Here is a 10,840-nt window from a genome sequence, read left to right as displayed (position 1 = left end):
TTTCCAATGCACATGCTGTTTAAAAAAGAATAATGAAAATGTAAATAAATGCAAAGGAATTCTGGGGATAGAAGATCTAGAATCATAGAATCATTAAGGTTGGAAGAGACCTCTAAGATCATCGAGTCCAACTGTCAACCCAACACCACCACCCACTAAACCATGTCCCTAAGCGCCTCATCTACACGTCTTTTAAATACGTCCAAGGATGGGGACTCAACCACTTCCCTGTGCAGCCTTGTTCCAATGTTTCACCACTCTTTCAGTAAAGAAATTTTTCCTCACGTCCAATCTAAACCTCCCCTGGCGCAACTTGAGGCCATTTCCTCTCGTCCTATCGCTAGTTACTTGGGAGAAGAAACCGCTTAATGAAAAACACATATATTGCTCCGTATTGGGTCACTGACCATATATACATGTTAATTCTTCTAAGCCTCATTTGCCTAACAGCATGGAAACTGCCAGCATTTTAAGAACTGCTATCAGATAACTTGAAATTACATTAGACAGACCATACAAACAGCAAATAGACTCTAGTGACTGTATTCTTGAACCCAATCCTACGAGGTGCGGCGTGGTTTTGCTACACAGAGACTTTAAGATGGCTAGACACAACCTCAGTCCCTAAACTTCTGTGGTAAGAGAAGTTATGCAGCATATTGCAAAGATGGAGCTCTGAGAAATTTCATGTGACAAGGACTGATCTGACATTTTAATTTATACCCTTGCCAGTACAGGGGGTTGTTCTTCCCCTCTTCTATCTTCTCATACTTTGCTGTCAATTCTCAATTAGCCAGATGAGAAAACTGTTGTGTAATGCCTGGATTTCACTTTCAGGACTGTTTTCCTGACACTTCCAGGGTCATGGCAGTACAGAGAAACCCCAAGCCAGAACTCCCTGTGCTACACGCTAACGCAAAACAGTCAGAGAGAGAGACAGGCAGTATGGATCTGAACCGCAGAGATACTCTGAAATCTTGAAAACACTTACGCATGTACTGAACTCATTATAAGGAATTTCATTATTTTCAAGGGGCCTTCTCACATGTTTAAGAAGATGCCTATTAGACAAGGTGACAGTACAGACAAAACTCCTAAAACTTACACAAGATGCTTTTACAGAACAGGGAAGAGAACAGAACAAATCCCCCAGAACAAACTCTGTACTTCCACCACACAACCATGCATTCTTTCACAAAGATTTCCTCCCCTTAAATAAGATTATGAAAATATTTTCCCATCCCCCTGCATATAATATCAACTTTAAACAATTCCTCTTACTCGCTAGTATTTCACATGAACTTCTAATCTGGTTACATTTAGCTTCTCTTTTTTTTTCAAGCTAACAGTCCTCCACACCCATTTTAATAAAACCTGATTAACACACTTGAGAGTCAAACATGAACAGAAATCTCCCATTCTCTCCAAAGTACGGCATTCATGAAGATATCATGAATAAGTAAACATTCTCCAGTGTTCTGTTTCTTTTGTCTAGCTTATTGGTGTTGAGAAACCTTCTTCTTCATTTATTTATGTTGGTGTTTTATTTCCTTATTGAGTTTCAAAGATGAACAGAGAAAAATAAATACCAAGGAAATAGCTGATAGGCTGAAATCACCAAGTTTTTTTCCCAGGGAGATTAAGAAAAATTATGCTTTAATAGGAAGTTTTTGTTGTCTCATTATTTCATTTAATACACCTGCTTTCAATATGGAATGCATGACAGTCTGTGTATGAAGTAGCTAGCAAGCCAGTATAGCACAATCCTGTTTATAAATGTGCAAGAATCCAATTTCTTCTCGTAATTCTGATTTAATGATATTGCATTCTAGGCCCCTAAATTACTATTGTGCTTTGAAGTGAGACAATCCTGCCTAGTCCAGGCTTATTCAAAAGGCAGAATATGTCCAGATCAGACAGCAAGTCAGTTTTGCACAGACCTCACCAAGGTCCCAGACACGCTCCTGCAGCAGAGCCAGTATTCCTTACCTTTTTCCAAATTCCCTAGGGAGACAGCGCACTGCAACATACTTGCAGTTCCCAGTCGGAAGGCAAGGTGCAAGATCAGGTCAGCAAGTGGACCGATTCTTGCTTACCTGACCTTGCTAAACCCCTTAACAGATCTTGGTAAAATGATCAAATGTCAGAAAAATTATTGCTCAGACTCTAATTTTAAAAAGTAATAAATTGGTAAACCTCAGTGAAAATTAACAGACCTTGACAAACGCTAATTGGGTAGGCAGGATGCTTATCTTAGGACTGAAGAGACAGTCTACATTTTATGTTTAGAAAATCCAGCCACCATACCTGAGCCTAATACGCAATTAATACGAAATTCTAATTGTCTCATGTTGACAGGGTCCGTTTTTCAAAGCCATGAGAATTCTTCGGTAGAATTAAATCCAATTTGATCCTTGTACATGGCTAACCAAAGGGCAATGTGATACCTTTTCTGCAGCACTAACTGTTAACATACTCACAGCTGTAGTGTCTTAGCAAAGGTCCATTCCAGAGGTGAAAATGGAGGCATTAGAGCATGACATGTTTTCTGTGTCCTACTTCATAACCTCACACCTTAGATGAACTGTGAAACTTAAGACTAAGGACAAACATCACAAACCAGCCAAACAGTACTATTTTTATTCTCATTACAAAGTCAGAAGGGGTTTTTTTACTTCTTTTTAAAGGCAAAAGTCATATCTTTTCCTGCTGAGGACAATAAAGGCTATAAGAATGCTTTAAAACCTCACATTACTTTACTGGGTTGCAGCAATGACTACATAGATGTTACATTGATGAAACTCCCACTGCTCAAGCGGTAACATGCTCAAATTTCCACTTGCACTGCAAAACAAACAAAAAAACCCCACAACCTGCTGCATTGTTTTGAAGCTGTAGCCCTTAGGGCTAGGATCTTACAGGTTAAATAGAATTTTTGGCAGAATTTGACTTCTAAATTTGTAGGATAAATATAGAAAGCAATGGTGATTCAGTGCAGGCAGAGCTCCTCCCTTCTGAGTCATTTCTGCTCGGATATCGCAGGAAGATGGGAGAAGTGCTGTATACCTGCAGGTGTCACCTTACCAAGAGAACATATGACAGAGATCCTGTCCTTTTGGAGGGGTGCGAAGGAAGCCTCCATGATCCTTCTCAGCTGGAAGTTTGTTTCACTTTAGTGTTCAGGCCAAATTCTAACCTAGCTCATTCTACCTACCAAAAAAAAAAAAAGATCCCAGCCAGAAAAAATATCTCTGAACCAGAAAAGATAATCTGCTCTGACAGTCCTTGAAGACGAGGAATGCTGTGTCACAGTGGAGAGCTAGCTGTACCACAGCAGCAGGTGGTGAGACTCGGGTGCAGGCTAGTAATCTCTCCAAGATCCTTCTGGAATTGAAGGCACCAAACTACCATCACGTTGCTACTTTTTTAACACATCATGTCTAATCCAAAAACTGGAACCACCTAAAAGCTATTGTTGTCTTGGAGCTATTTTTAGTTGAAGAAACCAAGACTGCAAAGTAAACTGGATATTAAGAAGCTCAGACTAAAAATACTTGATAGCAACATATGATATTTTTGGATCAGAAAACATGGTTGAACTAGTAAACAAGCTACATACTCCTACAGCACAACTCATCAGCACATTGTGGGTGAGACTGGCAATATACTGGCTATCCTGAGAGAGGACAGCATGTAAATGGGATGACCTCTGGCTGAAGTCCACCTTCCCTCCTAAATGCTCTCTTCCAGCACTTGCAAAGGAAGTCTCAAGCTCTAATCTGAGCATCCGAGTCACAACATGAAGGACTCCTCCACGGCCCTAGCAAAAGGCGCTGGGTGAAGAAGACAGAGCACAAATTGAATCCATCCTCTTTTCCCCTCATGCCCCAGATACCTTCAAGGGAAAAGAGAAGACAGTTCTGTGGAGCAGTTCTCCCTCTCTTTCTCTGCTCACGCTGGGATTGGCAGACATGTCCCTGGGTGAGGACATGAACACTGAAACCTCCTTTTTTCTCTTAATGAAAAGTAGGCAAGGGAACATTTTGGACTCTGTTTTAATTGCCTCAGCGGTTAGATGAAAGCCAAGTTGCTTGCAAACTCAGTTTCCCCAGTACAAGCAATGCAAGAAGAACTAAGTACTTTAAAAAAAAAAGTGTTGGGTTGAACTTGGCAAATGAGGATGTGGTATCTCCCAGCCATAAATTAGAGCCTTTCAGCTCTCTGACAGGAAAGTCCAAGTCACTCCTCTGGAGGGCTGAGAGTGCACGAGGCCACAGAGAAGGCAATTCCTGAATCCAGAGCTGCAGTGCAAGGATATTCATGTGACAGGTAATAAGTTGTTCACTAAGGACTTTCCCCAGTAGCATTCCTCCAACATGGCTTAAGAACTGGAGGGGCTGAAGTGTGTTTGAATGAGTTCTTCTCTGCATTTCTATCCGCCTATCCACATTTTTTTTCTTTTCTACTAACCTACTTCTACTAACAGATGTGCACTGTTCTATGAGGCTAATGTCCAGCATACAGCTTGTCGACTGTCAGTTTAATCCCTTGTAATAATAACTGACTAGGGTTTAGTGGCTCTGTCTTTCACCAGCATTCCCGTATTTCTGTTTCTTTTTTTCCTGCTTATATTGACTGAAGGCCAGATGTAACCTGATGTAATTTGGTTTAGTTTCTTTGCTTTTAGCAGTGCTCCACCAATTTAGACTGGCTGAGAATTTTTTCTCAACAATATTCTTTGCACCAGGACTTCTTGTTTTACATATAAAATACAAGCAAGCAATGAGTTATGTGGTTGTATCAGTCCAGGCTACGATATATGGCTCAGCAGGCAGCTCTGAGCACCGGTTTTCCCATCAGGTATCACAATGGGGGTGGGTGTACAACATTTTAAAGATGCACAGGAGCGTGCTTAGCAGAGAGTCATCCAGCTATTACTCCACACAAATCAACATCAATGGGATTTTGCAGATTTGTTAGACATCTGCCTCTTAGTTGCCTGTGACCAGGACAGGTAAGTATGAGAGTCTGGTGTTTCACACTCCAATTTCTAAGCTTCGGCTAGGCTGCAAATCCACATTTATTCCTTCCCCTGCACAACTGCCTTGCTTGTTGTCGACATTAAGAATCATTTTCTCCTGACTCTCAGCATGTCACATGGCGGGTGTGGGAGCTTTGTGATTTTGCAGGTTCAGCCTCTGGCGTCAGTGCTCCCTCCGTTACAGTATCATAGGACAACTTCAGTTCATGCCAGGCACTAGCCTCATTCTACCTTCTGACCTGTTCTAGCACTGGGAAGCACTATTCAGTATAGCACTCGTTATTTGGTATTCATATAAACCCTTTCCCTTGTTTTTTTTTCGTACCGCTCCTTTCCATGTGTTCCCCTACCAACATCGTGTGCTCATTGTAACCTTTATGAATGCATTCAACCTTCTGGGTACACTTACCATTCACCCCTGCTTTACCTGACATGCCTATTACTTTCCTATATGTAGGCAATATGTCTTGCATCCACAGTTTCACAAGCTTTGAATTTTGTTTGCTGAATCACTGAAATTCTGTGTCACCTCCTCCACTGCCCTTTAACGGGAAGAATACTCCCGTCAGAAACTACCCTTGGTGGTCTACATTTGGTGATTTAATTGGCAATAAGGAGGTTACAATAGTCAAAGATCATGTGGATTAGCACTTGGATACTATAGCAAAAGGAACTTTGGAGAACAGTAAAATTAATAGGTTTCAGGAAAAAAAATCCTGTGCTGAAATCTGTTATAATGGGGACACACTATCAGAAGAGAGGTGGTGGAAGCTTCCCCAGTTATGAAATTTTTAGCAGAAATTGACAATTCAAGAACTAATCATAGATAAAGATTGTACATCAGCAAGAAGAGTGAAAAGATGACGAGGTTTCTAAGTTTCTCACACTGTGATCTGTTTAAGAAGGTGAGTGTTCTACCTACTACTGTACTTTATGCTTCCTTAGACAAAGTCAAACTATTGCCCATGTAACATACACTGAGCAGAGCAGAGGTTAGACATTCTGCTCCTCTCTGTAATGGGATGTGGTTGGTAGAAGAGCACAGATTAGCAGACAAAGCCGTGCCTAATGTTATTAGCTGAATGCTTTCACGGAGCTGTGACATTATGGAACTTCAGCAGAAATCTAAGTCTCACTGACCAAACTGATGGTCTTACTAGGTTAACAGAAAAAGAATTACTTTTATTTTCAGCCCTACCTAAAAATCATGGAGTTTTAGGCCCTAGGCATTCTAATAATAGTGTTAGCAAATAAAATGTGTGTATGTATATGTATAGAGAAATTCCAACTGCATTTAATTGATGGTGTACTGAATGTTCTGAAGACCACTATTATTTACTGAAATAAAGCACTAGCAAGAATGACTGGTGTGCAATATAATCAGGGGTCTTTGTTGTTTTCAGATACCTAATGAATGAACACATAACATCCACTGGTTTCTGACATGACAGGCATATGGTGCTCATAAATAAATAAAAAGCATGATATTACAGTTACACTGATGATATTACAGTGAGTGGCAACATTTGGCAAGCTGGCAAGTTGTCTATTCTATCTTACCTTGACAGCAAAACCACAAAATCTCTGAGTAAAAACAATTAATTGTAACTGATAGCTTTTGGGGCTTCCTTCCGCTAAGTCATGTTACTAGGTTCCAAAAGAAACATTAGACCACTTTTTAATGTATAGCTTCAGATACATTTTTTAAAACCATTAAAATTACATAGAAAGTAATTGTCAGCTACAACAGCCTTCAGCAACAATATCTACATACCTGGGAGAGACTCACAGCAATATAAAAGAGCGCAGCAGGATCTAGGTGCCTACATTCTACTTTGATTCAAAACTGAGATCCTGAAATGCCCAAATAGCCGCTTACAGGACTGATACTTCTCTCAGGTTTTACAGTGGTCTACTGTTTGTGGTACTTACCAGAACAAGGGTGACCCAGGTTCAATTTCCAAATCTCTGTATGAGTTTAGGAACCCCAGTTTCACATCTTTCCCAGGAATGCCCTACCTATACACCTCTCCTTCCACATGTTCTCGCTGCTTGCCTGAACTGTCACACTTTCACCAGTGGCATCACTACTGCAAAATTTGCAGGATATAGGAATAAATTTCTTTCTTCCGCACTTGCATTCCAAAGCCACAACCAGATCTCTAGCAGCAAGTCATCCTGCTGACCCATCCCAAAACACAAAATACATATTAACTCAAGCAATTGGGATAACGACATTGGTGAAGTTGCCCACTGACCTCTCTGCAGCACAATAGATGCTGTACAGTCCATGCCTTTAAATCTTCAAACCCATTAGTCTGACTGCAAACTTAGTCATACATCCAACAAAGCCAGGTAAACACCGTCCAACCAACAGCTAACTCTAGTCTTATCCTTATCTCAGAATTCATCCAGCTTCATCAGTTTCCTGTGGTACCTACAGGTTCCATAGATGAACCTCACCCTTCAAACTTCACTGTACTAGCCCTAGCACAAAGACACAAGCCCTAATCAGGCCAGAACATATCCAAAATGGGTGTCATCTGAAAGAACTACCCTCCTGGGGTGTTTGTGGTCACCTCCTTTGGGTTAAGACTAGCCTACAATTTGGAGTTAACATATGGTTTAGGAGAGAAGTATATAATATATTCCTGAACACTAAAGCGTTCAAATGGTCTTTAACTCATTTCCATATGATAGAGGTCACCTCTCTTCGGATAAATCTAGAGTTAAAGTGATGATTAAGACTGAGTTGGAAAATATTTTTATTTCTGAGGGCTGCTGAAGTAATATATAGACTGGCGCTGGTAGCACCAAATCAGCCCCAATTTGGTTATAAGATAGCAAAGACCATCCATCTAAGAGTTGGAAGCCTCTGTTTGTTTTTCATAGGGTATGCCATGCAAAAATAAAGGCTTGTGTTGACAGTGGACTGAATGGACTACAGTTAGTTGCAGAATGGCAAGGTATCGCCTCTCCGGGATTTAGGTTAGGATTCCTGAGGAATCCTAAGGCTGGAAATTTGTACCCTAGATTCTGTCAGGACCACCAAAGTAGGAAGAGGTCTGATGCTGACAAGGATGAAAAGTAAAACTGAGTTTTGAGGGGTTACCCCTTGATCGTAGGGGTTCTTGTGATAGTGTTAGTGTTAGTGATACAGTTGGGTTAGAGGAAAGAATGGGCTGGAGAACTGTATTTATTCCTGAATTTTATTGGGATTGCCATCTTAAATTGGGGATGCTAATACAGTAGTAGAATGGTTGTAGCATAGCTTACAGGATATATTTTGATCTGTTAATGGCCAGGGTCACTTCTAGTTTTAGAAAAGAGGGTGTGTTAGCCTGCCAGAGTAGGATGAAAACTGTACTGTACATGCTTTGGATCACAGCGGTAACAATTCTTGTGTTAAGGCTACAGTTAGTGTTTGAATTAGGAACAGAGCTAAGGTCTGAGAGAGAACTGGGTGGAGAATTGTGTGACCATCTTAATCCTCTAGGGAACATCAAACAAGGAGGACAGTACTAGTGAGATTGTGCGGGATACTCACAGGACAGCAGCGTCACCTCTTTTAACTTTAAACTATGGTTAGGTTGAAGATTGGGATTAGGATGCGAGACAAATGAGATTACAGAATTGTGGTTCCAGGACCACTGGGTTTTGCAATGGCTGTGGTACCGATGACAGTTATGGTTCCGTTTAAGGTTCGAAAAAGAAGGGCAAGGACTGCTGATACTGTAGGTGCCACTGAAATAGGATGAGGTTTGGCACACAGAAAAATCTAATGGGCACCAATTTGGGCTGAAGATACATTTTCAGTTCTTGTAGGGTCTGTATGCCTGTAGCATGAAGGTAGTGTTGCACTGCAAGTTAGGTCTATTGCTGTGAGGGCTACCTTTCCTAGTTTAAGGCTACATTTGGTTGGAATCAGGTTTGTGCCTTAGGAGAGAAGGACCAGAAAAGACTTGTTTGTTGCAGGAACGTGTAAAGGCTGCAGAAATAGTAAGCAGATTAGGGACATCTGAGGGAAATAAGCTGTGGGGTTTTTTATTAAGAAATGCATCCTGGGCCTCAAGTTAATGATGGTATTGTGGTTGTGTTTGGATTTGTGACAGAAGGACTCAGACTAGAGCAAGGGCTGCCGATGAACCCTATCTAAATGAAAGAAGTTTGTCCTCTGTTGGGACGTAGATGTGGAACGTTAGGTTTTGTTTCTGGATCCTAGAAGACCTCCTGTTGCTGTTATACCAAAAGGCTAGGGTTTGGGTTTGAGTCTGTCAAAGTCATCAATTTTCCACTTGGGCTGAAAGAGGCGAACTCCTAAATACACCTGCAATTAGTTCTGGGATAGTCAAGTGTTGCTTTTCTGGCCTTAATACAGGAATTTGTGTAATGACTGCAAAACTAGGCTAATTCATTGTTCCTGCAGATGCCACAAGACACACAGGAGTGCTGGGCACAGCAAGGCAAAGGAAATGTGATGGGATGGGCTATGTTTGGTTTTAGGTGAAGTTCATCTTTCAGGTCCACAAGGGGCTGAGAAGTTAAATGTACTCCTAAGCGGTCTGTGTGCTGCAGTGCTCTAATGAGCGCTGACACCTTTAGTTGGGCTAGTATTTAAGTTCAGGTCACTGGGCCAGAGTTTAAGGTTACTATTAGTCCTTGGAACAGAAGCAGCTGAAGTGTCAGGTTTAACACAATGTTCCAGACCAACGTGAGAGCCATGCTGGGAGAAAGTTTGGGGCAGAGTTAGCTGGCCTAACTGGATTCAGGCCAAGGTTAAGGGCTTGTCATAGCTGGAGCTGAAAAGCAGCATTTACGTCTGGATAATGCTAGGGTTGCTAGGCTTCAACCCGAGTTAGTCCTAACATATTAAACCAAATGATTTAATCTGGAGAGTCTGAAGGATCAAGTAGGGTTTAGTGACAGCATGGCCTAGTATTGTACAGGCCATTAGAACTAGGACGACGACTGCTGAAAAAATCAAATGGGGCCAAGGTTAGGCACGGGGTAAGCAGGGCCTAAGTTTAGGGCTAAGTGTTGTCATTATGGTTAATGTTTGGTACCGGAGAAGCTGAAGAGCTTTGTGAAAGTCCCTCCTGCAACTGATGCATTGCTCTTTTTTCTAAGGGAGAAAGGGACTTCACGGGGAAAAGTCTAACAGAGGAAGTAGGAGAAAGAGGAAAAAGAGACACCAGTACTTATCAAGACTTTGAGACCACAAGGGAATGGTTTGGAAGTCTATACACATGTGCACATATGTTTTCCCCAATCTTTAACCTTCCTCCCATCCTTCCTGTCTCCCTGTGAGTCACCCTTCCCCCCAACTCCCACAGTCCTCTGCCTCTCCATGTCACACTGACGTTCCTTTCTTTTTGTTCCTCTACATCCTTCCCAGTCCCAGCACAGGGCAGATGCAGCGAGAGAAGAGAAAAACAAGGGAAGCAGCTTTACCATTTTTTTTCATCCTGTGTCCAAACCAGTAACAAGAACCACAACCACCATCACCACCACCACAACAATAATAATGGAAGTGCTGCAGCACCGTAGCTTTGCTAGCCTGGGGAGAGAGGTAAGTGAGGGTGGCAGGGGTTTCACCACAAGCCTTCAGGGAGGGATCAAAACATCTGAGGACCACCAGCTCCCAGGGAGCCGGCTCTGCCCGCGGGCTCTCCTGCTGGCCGGGAGCGGTGACCCCACAAGACCCTGCCTCCCGGCACCTCCTATTTGCACAAGCCCGGGGCAAACCTGCGTCGGAGGGCACCGAGCCTCCCCGCGGGGCACTTCTGAAGCAGCCCCTTT

This window comes from Aptenodytes patagonicus, chromosome 2, assembly GCF_965638725.1.
Source record: "Aptenodytes patagonicus chromosome 2, bAptPat1.pri.cur, whole genome shotgun sequence".
NCBI lineage: Eukaryota > Metazoa > Chordata > Aves > Sphenisciformes > Spheniscidae > Aptenodytes > Aptenodytes patagonicus.
The sequence above is the reverse complement of the archived record's forward strand: the minus strand, read 5'-3'. Positions refer to the sequence as shown.